A 17,083-nucleotide genomic window follows, 5' to 3' on the forward strand; every position below is an offset into this window, starting at 1 on the left:
ATATTTTTCATCATGAGTAGGGCGCTAATCCCGAGAGTGGAGGGCACGGAATGTTCGGCCATAGCTATTTCTGACCATGCCCCGCATTGTGTGAAGCTGGAGTTGGGGGAGGAGAGGGACCAGTGCCTGCTGTGGCGTCTGGATATGGGGCTGTTGGCGGATGAGGAGGTGTGCGGGCGGATCCGGGGGTGTATTGAAAGATATTTAGAAGCCAATGACAATGGTGCAGGTGGGGGTAGTCTGGGAGGCATTGAAGGCGGTGGTCAAGGGAGAGCTAATCTCCATTAGGTCCCATAGGGAGAAGAGAGAGTGGAGAGAGAGAGAGAGACTGATGGGGGAGATATTAAGGGTGGACAGGAGCTATGCAGAGGCCCCCGCGGAGGTGCTACTTAGGGAGCGACGGAGCCTCCAGACGTAATTCGACTTGATGACTACCGAGAAAGCAGAGGTGCAGTGGAGGAAAGCACAAGGGGCGGTGTATGAGTATCGGGAGAAGGCGAGTTGGATGCTGGCACATCAGCTCCGTAAGCGGGAGGCAGCGAGGGAGATTGGTGGACGTAGGGATAAAGGGGGAACACGGTGCGGAGGGCGGTGGGAATAAACGGGACGTTCAGGGACTTCTATGAGGAGCTGTATAGGTCTGAGCCCCCGACGGGGAGGGAGGGATGCGCTGATTTTTAGATCGGCTGTGGTTCCCGAGGGTGGAGGAGGAGCAGGCGGTTGTGCTGGGGGAACCGATTGGGCTGGAGGAGCTGGTTAAAGGATCGGGGAGCATGCAGGCGGGAAAGGCCCCGGGGCCGGATGGGTTCCCGGTTGAATTCCATCGGAAGTGCATGGACCTGTTGGGCCCGCTGCTAGTGAGGACTTTCAATGAGACGAGGGAGGAGGGGACCCTGCCCCCGACAATGTCCAGGGCGCTGATCTCGTTGATCTTGAAGCGGGACAAGGACCCATTGCAGTGTAGGTCATATAGGCCGATCTCGCTCCTCAATGTCGACGCGAGGTTTTTGGCGAAGGTGCTGGCCACGAGAATTGAGGACTGTGTCCCGGGGGTGATTCACGAGGTCCAGACGGGATTTGTGAAGGGTAGGCAGCTGAACGTCAATGTGCAGAGGCTGCTTAATGTAATTATGATGCCTTCGGTGGAGGGGGAAGCGGAGGTAGTGGCAGCTATGGACGCGGAGAAGGCCTTCGACAGGGTGGAGTGGGAGTATCTTTGGGAAGTGCTGCGGAGGTTTGGGTTCGGGGAGGGGTTCATCAGTTGGGTTTAGGCTACTTTATAAAGCCTCGGTGGCGAGTGTGGCTACGAACCGGCGGAGGGTGGAGTACTTTCGGCTGTACCGGCTGGCACCGGGCAGGAATTAAAAGAATGGGGGACATGTTTATAGATGGGAAGTTCGCGAGCCTTGGGGCGCTGGAGGAGAAATTTAGGCTGCCCCCCGGAAATGCCTTCAGGTATGTGCAGGTGAGGGCATTTGAGAGACGGCAGGTGAGGGAATTCCGGCTGCTTCCAGCATGAAGGATTCAAGACAGGGTGATTTCGGGTGTATGGGTTGGAGAAGGCAAGGTCTCGGCGATCTATCAGGAGATGCAGGAAGAAGAGGAGACCTCGGTGGAGGAACTAAAAGGCAAGTGGGAGGAGGAGATCAGGGAGGATAGATGAGGGTCTGTGGGTTGATGCTCTGAGCAGGGTTAACTCTTCCTCCTTGTGCGCCAGGCTCAGCCTGATACAGTTCAAAGTTTCAAAGTTCTTCACAGAGCGCATATGACAGGGGCGAGGTTGAGTAGGTTTTTTGTGTGTTTATTATTGTTTCATGGGGGGGGGGTTGTATTTTGGGGAAATCCTTTGCACAATTTGGGCGTACGGTGTTTTTCTTGTTTGTTTTTCTTTTCTCTTTCTGTAAGGAGCGGGGGTTTGTTGAAAATCTGTTAAAATTGATATTTTAAAAACAAAAAACCTAACTGGCCTCTTTGGGAGGAGAGAGAAGGAGGTGAAGAGGGATTTTGTATATCTACAAGACATATTAAGAGAGGAGTTGGCAAAGCAAATTCAATCTTGAGCTTCATGAACAGTAATATTGATACAGAAACTATGCTTCCAGTGGCACAGTGATTAGCACTACTGCCTCACAGCCCCAGGGACCAGGTTTAATTCCGGTCTTGGTGACTGTCTGTGTGGAGTTTGCACTTTCTCCCCGTGTCTGCGTGGGTTTCCACCCAGTGCTCAGTTTTCCTCCAACAGTCCAAAGAAGGGAAAGTTAGGTGGATTGGCCTTGATAAATTACCCTTAGTGTCCAGGGATGTGCAGGTTGGGTGGGGCTATGGGGTTACAGGGTCTGGGTAGGAGTGTGGGCCGAGGCTTTACCCAAAACTTTAAATCTGTGTCCCGACTGCTTGTACGATCAGTGAATGGAAACAGAGTTTCTTTGTCCACCTGATCGAAACTTGGCATAATCTTGTGGACCTGAATCAAATCTCCCCTCAACCTCCTTTGCTGGAACCATTCTGGGAAATCTCCTCTGCACCTTCTCCAAGAACCTTCACATCCTTCCTGAAGAGTGGTGACCAGAGCTTTAGAAAGATTCATAGAATAGAATTAGAACCATAAAGCGGGCGATTTCCCGAGCCCGTGCTGGGCCGGAGAATCGCCGCAACCGCGCCATGACGCCCTGATGCCGGCGCGCGATTCTCCGAGGTGCGGAGAATTGGCACCATTTGCGCTAGCCGCGGGCCGCTGGAATCGGCGGGGCCACCCGGATGGGCCGAGCGGCCGCCCCGATACGACAGAGACCCGCCAGCGCCATTCACCCCTGGTCACTGCTGGCGGGAACTCTGTGGGAACGCTCCGATTTGGTCTGGCCCGCGCTCGGCGGGCCGGCCTCTCCCCCCCGGGACTACTTTCCGGCACAGCCGGCCCCTGAACACCGATCCCATGTTGGGTCGGGGCTGGCGCGCGTAAGAAGTTCCTCGCGCATGCGCAGGATGGCGCGGCCCAACTGCGCATGCGTGGGATGGTGTGGCGCCCATTTGGCGCTGCGTAACGAGGCTGGAGCGGCGTGAACCACTCCAGATCCATGCTGGCCCCTTGTGGGGGCCAGAGTAATTCATGCCCGGCCTGTTCGCGCCGTCGTGAAACGCGACGGCGTTCACGAAGGCGCGAACACTTGACCTCCATATTGGAGGATCCCCCCCAGAATTCCTACAGTGCAGATGGAGGCTGTTCGGCCCATCGAGGCTGCACCGATTCTCTGAAAGGGATTCTCTGAAGCTGGAGAACAGGAAATAGGGTCAGATTTAGACAGTTGGGGTGGGAAAGGGTGGCGGGGAACATTGGGGCTGGATAGAGGGCCAGCGATAGGTGGAGGATGACTAACATGTCTTGGAAGGAAAGACAAAGGGAATCTAAATGATGATCAAGGCTAAAAAGGTGCTAATAGTGGAGCGGGAAGAGATTAGAATGTGTTAAAGGCAGAACAAAGGTAAGCAGTGTTTCAAAGGACAGTAGGAACAGGGAGCAGGTTGCTCAGGAGCTGTTGGGTGGGGGGGGGGGGGGGTTGTTAAGGGAAAACGGATCAATGGAAGAACTTAAAATGTGGTGAAAAGGGAAGAGGGAGTTCAGTCTGAAGTTGTTGAACTGAATGTTAAATCCGCAAGGCAGCTGTCGTTCCGGGTCTGGGTGACTCTTTGTCAAAGCTGGAGAACAGGAAATAGGGTCAGATTCAGACTATTGTGGGCGGACAGTGGCTGGGGCGGGGCGGGAGGGGGGCAGGGGATTCGTGGAGAAGTGGGGCTGGATAGATGGCCAGCAATAGGTGGAGAATGACTAAAATGACTTGGACAGAAAGAAAAAAGGAATGTAAATGGTAATAAAGGCTAAGAACAGTGCTGAGAGAGGCACGTTTAAGAGATTAGAATCTGAACGGCAGAATAAAAGTAACCAGTGAGTGAAAGGAAGACTAGGAACAGGGAGCAGATTGTCCAAGTTGGGCGGGGGGGGGGGGGGGGGGGGACAGATCGATGGAAGAAATGAAAATAAGTTGCGAGAAATAAACACGTGGGGAAGGTAGAGGAGAGTAATAAATGACATGGCCTCTCAGCCTAACCATCAGAAGCTGCAGCAAGACACTGCAGTTGAACATAGCACAGGTCCATTGGCTGCTCCGCTGCTGCCTGTTTCTGTAGTGTAGTGGTTATGTTCATCTAACGCCGTAAAAGGTCCTCCATTCAAAACTGGGCAGGAACATTGAATACTTCTCGCTTAGTTTGAGGGAAGTTTGGATAACATGCGTTTGTTTCTGCATGTCACCTGAATCCCATGTATTAGATATATATTTGGTCTCATCTCGGCCTCAAACTTCATTCAGAGAAGGCGGAGGTAGTGAATATTGAAGAAGCAAAGATCAGAAAAAGATGATCGCATTTTGACACAGTTCGGATATTCTCAGTTTGTTCAGTCCATTACAGAATTTAGTGGATGTATGGATGTAGATTAACATTTTTAATCACCATCTGAAACAGATCTAATAGTAGTGTGTGCTCACACAGACAGAGACAAATGATACTCTAACTGAATTAGAGGAAATAGCAGAGATTTAACTAAAACACCTTTTTGAAAATCGGGCTTTGTGGTAGAGAAATAGGAAAAGCCACTCAGGGAGATGAGGAAATCCAGGCTCAGTGCGGATTTGCTGTCACCCCTCCTTTCATGAACATGAACGGGATTTAGGCTGCAGAATGTTTCACACCCAGAACAAAGAGGGTCAAATATAATAAACTTATCTTTCTTTAATCTCCTACCTGTGAAGATATTTGATTGTGTTTAAAAACTGACGTGGCCAATCTCAAATGAACTCAACAGAACTTATATTACCCAGTGACTCGATTTATTTTCTTTGTCAGTCATGTTTGCAATTCAATGTTGTATATTTCAGAGAGTCTCAATTTCAGATGAGGACATAAATATCAAATAATATCAAGTTTTGAATAATGCAACAAATACTGAGTAAAATTGTTTGATGTTTTTCGAAGGAAAATAAGAATGATGTTATCACTGAATGAGAGGAAATATTTGCTGGGTGGACATTTCTACATTTCATAATTCATTTGTAAACTAATAAAGTAAACTACTTCAGCAAAGTGATCTCTAGAGGGCTTTGTTAAGCTTCACAAATCCCTCTCTAATAGACAGACTCTGTAAATAGGATGTAGATCAAATTAATTGGATTCTGTTATCAACTCAGAAATAATGACAAGATACACTTTTGTAAATTCAATATGAAACCAATTGCATGAATACATAATGTTTATATCGTAAGCTGCACCATCTTCATGTCCAAATCTTCTGGTCATTGGACCAGGGGAACGTTCTCGTTAAATCAAACTGAGCAAGGATTCTACAGAAACTCCTTTTTCAAAAGCAAATTGGAAGAATAATTGGAATAGAGAAACTTCAAGATCACAGAAAAGAGAAGGACATTGAGACGAATCGATTTGCTCTTTTTCAATCTATATTTTTATTCGACTTTTATAATTTTTACAGATAACACAACATATTTTCCAAACACCAGTCCAATGGGCTCATTGCCAATCAGCTGTTTTTTCAGTGTACTGGTTATCACGTTCCCCTCACACACCAAATGTCCCTTATTATTATTATTCAAAACATTATTGACGTTACTCATCTAAATTTTCAGATAAGTTGTATCATTGTTATTTGTTGTTCAATAGTTAAACAAATGCATTACCTTACACCCGCAAAGTTCCAAATGGTACCCTGCAAAATACTCTGTGAATCGCAGTCAGAGTTCACCCGTGTTAGTTGTGAATGGTTTTCTAATGTGCTGTGGCATTTTATGATTCTCATGTCAGATCAATTTCTCCACCAATTGCCTAATTTTCAGTTGAATAGTACTCCCACAATAGAAGGTTCTTCAGTGCAATAAGGACGCACAGTTTACTATTCCCGGTCAGTGCGCTGAGCGCTGTTCCCTGTTTCTGCAGTGCGGTGATTATCATGTTTGCTTTACACACATAAAGGCCCTCGGTTTAAACCCGCACAGAAACATTGTCAACCCCCATTCATTTCCGTGTGTGGAAAAGTTACATGATTGACATTTTCATTATTCATTTACACCCATCCCGAATTGCCCTTGAATTGATGCTGAGTTAATCTGCCGCGTGGAACCCCGGTCCCCAGAGCTCCAGCCTGGTTCTCTGCTTCACTGGTCCAGAGACAATTACACTATTCAACCACCAGCCACTCCCCCAGTGAATCCACTGTCCAATATTACCTGAATATAACAACTTTCAAGCATGTGTCATTTGCTCTGACAGGTACCTCAAAATGCATTCAGGAGAAGCAGAAAATTGCCGGCGCACTGAGCAGGAACACAGATGCTCCTATTTTGACTCGGCACAAATATTAACAGTTCGTTCAATGGCGTCAAATGCAACTCAGAGGCTGGGACCCTGCAGCGAGTAACTCACCTCCTAACTCCACAAAACCTGCCGACCATCTACAAGGCACAAGTCAGGAGTGTGATGGGATACTGTCCATTTGCCTGGATGGGTGCAGGAACTCACCAACGGCATCTTAGACAGCGCCTTCCAAGCCCAAGACCCCGACACCCTGAAAGTTCCCTTCCCAGCCACTCCCCATCCTGACTGGGAAATATATCGGCTGTTCCTTCACTGTCATTGGGACATAATCCTGGAACTCCCTCCCTAACAGCACTGTGGGTGTACCTACACCAATGGACTGCAGCGGTTCAAGAAGCAGCTCACCACCACCTTCTCAATAGCGAAGAGTTGTGGGCGAAATGCTGGAGCGGCCAGCGAGGTTCACATTCCCGAATGGATAAAATGAAACAGACAGATAGCTGCCTGAATCCACCATCATGGAGTCACCTGGATTAGTGAATGGAGATAAGTGAATGTCCACTCACATAGTCAAGCTTTTCGAAATGTATCGATTTTCTCGGGGACGTATTGATTCCCTGCAGTGTGAGCTCAGCTTCTCAAAGCAAACCCAATGTGAACCAATCCCGCCGTCTGGTCTGAAAGAAATGAACAAAACGTGTTGCTTGGACAATAAGAAACAACATCAAAGGGCTCGTCCGGGATTTGAACCCGGGACCTCTCACATTTTCGTACAACACATACCCCGAAGCGAGAATCTTACCCCTAGACCAACGAGCCAGTAAGAGTAAGTTGATTGAACCAAAAGATACTTTCATTGCCATCCACAGCCAATCAGGTATCTGCGGAAAATGCTGGGAAAACTCAGGAAGTCAGGCAGCATTTGTGGACACGGAAACAAAAATCACATTCACCCCCAGGACCTTTCATAGAAACCGGGACAGGTTAGAAATGTAGAAAATTAGAAGCAAGTGAAATCCCGGAGGGAGCAAACAGAACAACAGGAAAGGGCTCTGATTGGGGGGCAAGTCGGGAGAGATTAACTGAAAAAGACTTTGCGGTTCTCGGCCTCAGAGTGAAGTTAACATCGAATCAGAGAATAATTACACCACAGAATGAGGCCATTCGGGCCGCCGTGTCTGTGCCAGCTCTCTGTCAGAACAATGGAAGAAACAAAGAAACAAAAGATGTGTCTGGAGGAGCTGTCAATGGCAGATTGATCAACAACTGCCGCCCGGACACAAAGAACAAGTGGAAACAAGATTCAAACCCAAATCTGCGATGTCAGGGCACACAGAATGGGGGCAGCATTGACAGCGTGAAACTGTTGAACACACTCTGAGTGTGAAAGCTGTATTGAGCCCAGTGGAAAGAGGCGCTGCTGTTTCCCGCTGTGCGCTGAGCTTCTTTCAAACTCTGCACATGTGCTGTATCATTCTAGAAAACAGAATATTCAGTATCACAGAAGCTTATTTTGTATGTTTGCACGATGGGAATGTGGAATTCGAAACACAAACAGATGAGCCGTGGTCTTAGCGAATAGCAGAACAGGCTGAAGGGACCGAATGGCCGACTTCTGCTTCTATCTCATCTGTTCGTATGTGCTCCCGTGTGTGTATCATTCTATAAAACAGACCATTTACTATCAGTGAATCACATTTCGTATCTTTGCATGATGGGAATGTGGAATTCGAAAGACAAACAGGTCAGCCAGCTTGTTGAATAGAATGCAAGATGATATTTTGAATGCGAGTCTTTGTATCATTGACTGTGTCTATATACATGGTTGTGGAACCCACCTCTTCACTCACCTGAGGAAGGAGCAGCGCTCCGAAAGCTAGTGATTCGAAATAAACCTGTTGGACTTTAACCTGGTGTTGTCAGACTTCTTACTGTGCTCACCCCAGTCCAACGCCGGCATCTCCACATCTTATTGAATGGCTTAGCAGCCTGAAGGGGCCGAATGGCCAACTTCTGCTTTTATTTCATCTGTTCGTTTGTTTGAAAACAGAGAGGAACCATTGAGTCAGAATATTGTGGCGGGTATTTGATAAGGAGGAAACATGTGACCATGTCGCCCTCTGGTGGACATGATCGGAACTTTACACCGTTCGGACATTTGATGAAAACAGAAAATGAGAGTGTCAGTTCCAGGGGAATAGATGCAGCGGGGGAAACATACACAGAAGCTGCAGTTTGTCCATAAACATCGCCGACACCGACACCAGTTGAACGGACAGGAAATAAAAGTTAGTTTTATCGGTGTGGTTTGTTGTTCATTGTGCAGCTCAGGGCGGGAAATACCTGCAGACAGAAAGGAGCTGGGAATTTCCAAACTTAAATTCAATCACTTATTGTTTTAGTCCTGGTAAGTATTGTCCAAGCCTGGGCATTCACCAACTACATTTCCCCACAAACAGATGCTGGACACGATCCCAGAAATCCCAGCTCATTCTTTATATTTTTCGGGAATGACTTCCCACGCTGGGAACAGCATTAGTGTATTTTACATTGCCGCCAATTCCAACCCTGACTCTGATCCAATCCGCCAGAGGGGATCCTGAGAGAATTCCCCCCAGAGTTGTGAAGCACTTTGGGATAAATAGTCTATGTGACGTGTTGGACCAGATGCAACGACGTCATTCCCCTGTGGGCCAGAGGCGCAATGGATATACGCGCCTGCCTACAGATTAGAAGATTTCAGGTTCGACTCCTGGCTCGTGGTCAACTTGTCGATATCAGTTTGCAAAGCCTATAAAAAAATGCATTTTCAGGAACTTTAACCCAATTCAGTTGATCGTTTATTTTATTAGATTTACTTTTGGTAGTCTTTTTGACAAATTCCAGTGTATTCTAAAGGGACAGAAACTGACACAAATCAGATGCCAGAAATGTTGGGGATGCAGGGCTTAGTGAGAGGGAGGAACTGAAGGAGATCAATACTGGTAGGATCATACAATCCCTGGAGTGCAGGAGGACACCATTCGGCCCTTCGAGTCTCCACCGACCCTTGGAAAGAGCACCCTAACTAGGTGCCCCCCACCCCCCGTAACCCAGCGATTTCGCATGGCCAATCCACCTGGCGAGCTCTGCCTTTTGAGCCATTTAATTCCTGACTTGTGACTGTTGACGGTGAAGGGGAGGGGGGGAGGGGGGGGGGGGGGGCAAGGGGGTTAATTACTCTCCGCAGGATTCCCAGCCGGTCTTTTAGTGTTAATCAATTTAATAGAATAACAGCGACATTCCCAGCCTCTGACCTGCATTTGTCGCCATTGAACGAACTGTTAATATTTGTGCCAAGTCAAAATAGGAGCATCTCTGTTCCTGCTCAGCGTGCCGGCAATTTTCAGCACTTCTGCTTCTCCTGAATACATTTCCGGCATATATGAGAGCAAATGACATTTGTTTTGTAAGATATTATATTCAGGTAATAATCGATAGCGGATTCACTGGGGGAGTGGTTGGTGTTGAGTTATTGCGGATTCACTGGGGGAGTGGTTGGTGTTGAGCTGTGTTATTGCGGATTCACTGGGGGAGTGGTTGGTGTTGAGTTGTGTTATTGCGGATTCACTGGGGGAGTGGTTGGTGTTGAGTTGTGTTATTGCGGATTCACTGGGGGAGTGGTTGGTGTTGAGTTGTGTTATTGCGGATTCACTGGGGGAGTGGTTGGTGTTGAGTTGTGTTATTGCGGATTCACTGGGGGAGTGGTTGGTGTTGAGTTGTGTTATTGCGGATTCACTGGGGGAGTGGTTGGTGTTGAGCTGTGTTATTGCGGATTCACTGGGGGAGTGGTTGGTGTTGAGTTGTGTTATTGCGGATTCACTGGGGGAGTGGTTGGTGTTGAGTTGTGTTATTGCGGATTCACTGGGGGAGTGGTTGGTGTTGAATTGTGTTATTGCGGATTCACTGGGGGACTGGTTGGTGTTGAGTTGTGTTATTGCGGATTCACTGGGGGAGTGGTTGATGTTGAGTTGTGTTATTGCGGATTCACTGGGGGAGTGGTTGGTGTTGAGTTGTGTTCTTGCGGATTCACTGTGGGAGTGGTTGGTGTTGAGTTGTGTTATTGGCACTAAACTGGCAATGCAGAGAATCAGGCTGAAGCTCTGGGGACCGGGGTTCCACGCGGCAGATTTACTCAGTGCAAGGGTTATTCGGGATGAGTAACAATGAAAATGTCAATTATGCAACTTTTCCTACACACTTAAACGAATGGGCCTCGACAATGTTTTTACGCGGTTTCCAATCCAGGATTTTTTGAGTGTAAAGTAAACATGACAACCACCACACCACAGAAACAGGCACCGAGTTTGACCCTCTGACCGAGAACAGGAAACCTGCATTCTTGTTACACTGAAGAACCTTCTTTTGAGGGAGTCCAATTCGGCTCAAAACTTAGACAAGCGGCAGAGAATTATTATCAGAATCAGAAAATGTCACAGCACATTAGAAAACCATTCACACTTAACACGTGTGAACTCTCTGACCGATTCCTCCCAGTCCCCATAATGGTGATTTTGTAGGATATCATTTGAAACGGGTGTAATGTAACGGATTCACTTAATGAGTAAACAGAAAACAGCAAGAATACAACTCATCGCCAAATGAGGAACGTCCATAATGTTTCTGCCCGGTTTCGAACCGGGGACCTTTCGCGTGTGAGGCGGACGTGATAACCACTACACTACAGAAACAGCTGGCTGATAGTCGCTCCAATGGCCCTGTGCAGAAAGCTGACACTGTTCTGTCACTCAGTCACACTTTGGAGCCTTTGTTTTTTAGAATTCGGCTGTTCTCATTAGGGAGATTTAATTAGTCTCTGCAGAGAGACTAATAAATCAATGTAACCATAAAATGGCAAAACGCAATAAGTGGCACTTCGATCACCTCGACCAGCTTTTCAAAAGAACAATCTTTTGATTAATCTCAATGTTTTCTGTTTCAACGACCTTAAATTTTCTCCATTTCAGGTGATCGTCCAATTCGCTTTTGAAAAAGGAATTTCTGTCGAATCCATGCCCAGTTTGAATTAATGATCAAGTTTCACTGGACCAGGAGATGTGAACACGGAAATTATGCAGTTTACGATATAAATAACATGTAATCATGCAATTGATTTCATACCAAATTTATGAAGGTGTTTTTTCCTGATCAAGCATCTCTTCATTATTTCTGAGTTGATATACAGAATTTAATTTTATTTGATCTACAGCCTGTTCACACAGTCTGTCTATTAGAGAGGGAAATGATTTTTAGAACTTCACAAAGCCCTGTTGAGATCACTTTGTTTAAGTAGTCCACTTTATTTGGTTTCAAATGAATTTTCAAATGCATTCTCAGGGTGGAATGATTTCTGCTCATTCAGTAATAACATCATTCTCATGTTGCTTCCAGAAATGTCAATCAATTTACTCAGCATCTGTTCCGTTACTCAAAACTTAATCTTATCTGACATTTATGTCCTCATTTGAAAGTGAGACTCTGAAATATACAACATTGATTTGCAAACATGACTGACAAAGAAAATATTTCGAGTCACCGGGAAATACAAACCCCATTGTGCTCATGTGAGATTGAGCACAGTCAGCATTGAAATGAAATGGGATAGTTTTACAGGTGGAGATTTGAGAATGATATTTTCATTATATTTGATTCCTTTTTGTTCTGTGTGTGAGACATTCTGGCGCCTTCATCCCGTTCGTCTTGAAGAAAGAGGGACGTCACGGGATCTGTACTGAGCCTCGTTTTTCTCATCTCCCCGAGTGGCTTTTCCTATTTCGCTATCATGAAGACAGATTTTTAAAAATTTGATTCTATTAAAATCTCTGCCATTTACTCCAATTCAGTCACAGAATCGCTTGTGTCTGTCTTTATGTGCATGTTTCAGACGGTGATTAAACCTGCATCTGTCAACCTATTAAATTCTGTTGTGGACTGAATGAACGGCTAATATGTGAACTTTGTCAAAATGCAAAGTTTTATTGGAGCAATTCTGTAGTGATAGGTTATACCCATCATGATAGATTGAGCAGGCTAGGGACGTTTCCTTTGGAAAAGTGAATGATTGAGGAATATAAACGTATAGAAGTGTTTTACAGGGTAGACAATTGGAAGATGTTGTCACTTGTATCAGGATGAAAATAAATATAACTTAGTAATACATCTAACGAGCAATTCTCTTCAACTAGACATTAAAATAGAAAATACTGGAAATACCCAGCATATCTGGCAACATCTGGGGATTGAGAAACAGTTGACCTTTCAGATCTGCGCTGCTGCAGTGTAGTTCTGATGAAAGATCTTGGACATGAAATGTAAACCATGTCTCCCTCTCCACAGACACTAGCAGATCTGCTGAGTATTTCGATTCTGGCTTGGGTCACTGTCTGTGCAGAGTCTGCACGTTCTCCCCGTGTCTGCGTGGGTGTCGACCGAGTGCTCCGGTTTCCTCCCACAAGTCCCGAAAGATGTGCTTGTTAGGTGTATCCAAACAGGCACCGTAGTGTGGCGACTAGGAGATTTTCACATTAACTTCATTGCCGTGTTAATGTAAGCCTACTTGTGACACTAATAAAGATTATTATTAGATTATTATTTTTGTTGTTAATTCAGATTTCCATCATCTGTAGTATTTTTGCTTTTCTTTAACTGACAGTGCTAAGAATGTGGAACTCATTAGTAGAAGGGTTTAAATTCACTGACTGAGCTTCAATCTCAGGTGTAAAATCCCACCACAAAATTCTTTGGATTTGGATTTGTTTATTGTCACGTGTACTGAGGTACAGTGAAAAGTATTTTTCTAAGAGCAGCTGAAACAGATCATTTAGTACATTAAAGAAAATAAAATAAAAAGAAAATACATGAAAGGGCAACACAAGGTCCACAATGTAAATACATAGACACCGGCATCGGGTGAAGCATACAGGAGTAAAGGTTAGTGATAATGTTCGTGTTCAATTAGTTTTAAAATAGTAGTACGATTATAAAGTTGTAAAAAGATCTGTTTGGTAGAGCTCACAGAGAGTCGCCACGCTCCGGCGCCATCTTGGGTCCAAAATGAATGTGCCTCCAGGCGAATGTGGAAATGAATTCACTCGGTCATCCTATTTGCTGACATAACAGCTCAGTCACACTGGAGGAAGAATCATAGAACTTACAGTGCAGCAGGAGGCCATTCGAGTCTGCACCAGCCCTTGGAAAGAGCACCCCAGTTAATCCCACGCTTTCACCCTATCCCGGTGACCCACCTAATCTTTTGTACACCAATTTATCACGGCCAATCCACCTAACCTCTACATCTTTGGACTGTGGGAGGAAACCGGAGCACCCGGAGGAAACAGACACAGGGAGAAACTGCAATCTTCCCACAGTTATCCGAGGCCGGAATTGAACCCGGGTCTCAGAAGCAGCAGTGATAGCCACTATGTCACCGTGCCGCCCATTTAGTATCATTCAGATACTTCACATGCACTTTGGTTGCTGTATCAATTAATTTAATAATTTGACATCTTGGCACGTGGCTCCAATGGAAATCAGATCACAAAGCAACAAATTCGATTGATCAATATTGCGTTTTAATGGTTGGATAAAGACCCAGCATTCGACTTCCGGTTGTGGTGATGCCTAGCTAGCCGCACGTTTCGGCGGCTCCAGCTCCAACGGACCTTCGGGCTCTTTTAAGAGCCCCAACGGGAAATTTTCGCGTGACGAAACCCGGTGTGGGGTGAGTGAATAGGGAGTCCCCCCCCAACGAAAGAGGAAAATATTGGCGGCTGCAGCGCGAGGAATCCTCGACGATAGGGACAGAAAGGGAGAAGACACAAGATGGCGGCGGAGAAAGCCCAGGCGACATGGGGGCCCGAGCAAGACGAATTCTTGAGACGGTGTGTGGAGCTACTAAAGAGGGAGGTGATGACCCCGATGCGACAGGCAATTGAGGGACTCAAGGAGGCACAAAGGACCCAGGAGACAGAGCTCCGCATGGTGGAGCAGAAGGTGACGGATAATGAGGACGAGATCCTGGGCCTGGCGGTCAAAACACAGACGCAGGAGGCGCTCCACAAAAAAGTGCATTGAAAGGATTGAGGCCCTAGAAAACAGAGCGCGAAGGAAGAACCTTCGGATACTGGGTCTCCCTGAGGGAGTGGAAGGAGCGGATTGCGGGGCTTATGTAAGCACGATGCTAAGCTCGTTGATGGGAGCTGAGGCCCCTGCGGGCCCCTTAGAGGTGGAGGGGGCCCATCGGATCCCGGCGAGAAGACCAAAAGCGGGAGAACCACCTAGGGCAACAATCGTGCGATTTCACCGCCTCAAAGATAGAGAAGAGGTCCTGAGATGGGCTAAGAAGGTACGGAGTAGCAGATGGGAGAATGCAGTGGTACGGGTGTACCAGGATTGGAGTGCGGATGTGGCAAGAAGGAGGGCGAGTTTTAACCGAGCCAAGGAGGTGTTACACAAAAAGAAGGTGAAGTTCGGGATGCTGCAGCCGGCACGACTATGGGTCACGTACCAGGAGAGACATCACTATTTCGAAACGGCGGAAGAAGCATGGAACTTTATTAAAGATGAGAAATTGGATCGGAACTGAGGGACTGATACTGTAGGGAATGTTATTGTCGATGTAAATAGAGAAGTAAATTGGGAAGGGGGGAGACACTAAGAAATGTGGGCGCCGGTGAGGGGGGGGAAAGAAGGGACATAGGCGGAGAATGAGGAATGGGAGTGGGAGGGGAAAGGGAGCTGCGCCACAAGAGGCTGGTCAGATATAGGGATGTTCCCACGCCAGAAAGATAATGGCGGGAAGACAGGTGCAAGGCAGATGGGAGATCCCCACACGGGGGGGGGGGGGGGGGGGTCAAGGAGGGAGCAGGAGTAGCCGGGGTCAGTTGAAGTCAGCTGACTTGCGGAAGTAATATGGGGGGAGCAATCACGCTAGAAGGGGATCTGGCGGGGGAGGGGGGGGGAGGGGGGAGGGGGGGGATAACTGGGTTGCTGCTGCGGAAATCAAAGAGGAAATGGCTAAAGAGTGGGTGGACGGGGATGGAATGCGACGCCTGGGGAGCAAGTGGGAGCGCGGAAGTGGGATACGGGACTGGCCTAGAGAAGGTGATGGCTAGTCGACACGGGAAGGGGGCAGGTAGCCCCCTAGTGAGGCTGATCACGTGGAACGTGAGAGGCCTGAATGGACCGATTAAAAGGGCCCGAGTGCTCGCGCACTTGAAAGGACTAAGGGCAGACGTGGCTATGCTCCAGGAGACGCACCTGAAGGTGGCGGACCAAGTTGGGTTAAGGAAAGGATGGGTGGGACAGGTGTTCCACTCAGGGCTAGATGCAAAGAATAGAGGGGTGGCCATATTGGTGGGGAAACGGGTAGCATTTGAAGCAAGGAGCATTGTAGCAGATAGCGGAGGTAGATATGTAATGATGAGTGGCAGGCTGGAGGGAATGGAGGTCGTGCTGGTTAATGTATATGCCCCGAATTGGGACGATGCGGGATTTATGAGACGGATGTTGGGTCGTATCCCGGACCTGGAGGTAGGAAACTTGATATTGGGAGGGGACTTAAACACCGTGCTGGACCCAGGGTTAGATAGATCCAGATCTAAGACCGGAAGAAGGCCGGCAGCGGCCAATGTGCTCAAGGGGTTTATGGACCAAATGGGGGGAGTGGATCCATGGTGATTTCTTAGACCGAGGGCCAGGGAGTTCTCCTTCTTCTCCCATGTCCATAAAGTGTACTCCCGGATAGATTTTTTTGTTCTGGGAAGGTCGTTGATCTCAAGGGTGGAAGAAGCTGAGTATTCAGCCATAGCGGTTTCGGACCATGCCCCACACTGGGTGGACATGGAACTAGGAGAGGAAAGGGAGCAGCGAGCACTCTGGCGATTAGATGTGGGATTGATGGCGGATGAGGGAGTGTGTGGAAGAGTGCGGGGATGTATTGAGAGGTACCTGGAGGCCAATGACGACGGGGAGGTCCGAGTGGGAGTGATATGGGAAGCACTAAAAGCGGTGGTCAGAGGAGAGCTGATCTCCATTAGGGCCCACAAAGGGAAAACAGAGGCCAAGGAAAGGGAAAGATTACTGGGGGAGATTTTAAGGGTGGACAGGGAATTTGCGGAGACCCCGGAGGAGGGACTGTACAGGGAGAGAAGACGACTCCAGACGGAGTTCGACCTTTTGACCACCAGAAGGGTGGAGGTGCTGTGGAGGAAGACACAGGGGAGGAGGTATGAATATGGGGAAAAGGCTAGTCGCCTGCTGGCCCATCAGCTGCGAAGGAGGACAGCGGCGAGGGAGATAGGGGGAATTAGAGACGAAAAGGGAGCTACGGTGCGGAGAGCAGGGAAGATAAATGAGGTGTTCAAGACCTTTTATGAAGGACTGTATAGGTCCCAACCCCCGGAGGGAGAGGAGGGGATGCGGCAGTTCCTGGATCAATTGAGGTTCCCGAGGGTGGAGGAGCAGGAGGTGGAAGGCCTGGGGGCACCGGTTGGGGTGGACGAGGTTATTAAGGGGCTGGGGAATATGCAAGCAGGGAAGGCTCTGGGACCAGATGGGTTCCCGGTGGAATTTTATAGAAAATACGTGGACTTGTTGGCCCCGCTGTTGGTGAGGACGTTTAATGAGGCCAGGGAAGGAGGGACTTTACCCCCGACAATGTCGGAGG

At 47.8% G+C, this 17,083-nt stretch overlaps 2 non-coding genes across 2 annotated transcripts; both read right to left on the reverse strand.

Moving 5' to 3' along the window:
- Nucleotides 1-7,107: 7,107 nt before the first annotated feature.
- On the reverse strand, nt 7,108-7,197 carry trnap-cgg (transfer RNA proline (anticodon CGG)). The gene is given in 2 exon segments: nt 7,108-7,143; nt 7,162-7,197. It is a non-coding gene; the product is annotated as a tRNA-Pro (tRNA).
- A 3,838-nt stretch (nt 7,198-11,035) lies between these two features.
- On the reverse strand, nt 11,036-11,108 carry trnav-cac (transfer RNA valine (anticodon CAC)). Its single transcript has one exon. It is a non-coding gene; the product is annotated as a tRNA-Val (tRNA).
- Nucleotides 11,109-17,083: the final 5,975 nt, after the last annotated feature.

This window comes from Scyliorhinus torazame, chromosome 5 (assembly GCF_047496885.1).
Source record: "Scyliorhinus torazame isolate Kashiwa2021f chromosome 5, sScyTor2.1, whole genome shotgun sequence".
NCBI lineage: Eukaryota > Metazoa > Chordata > Chondrichthyes > Carcharhiniformes > Scyliorhinidae > Scyliorhinus > Scyliorhinus torazame.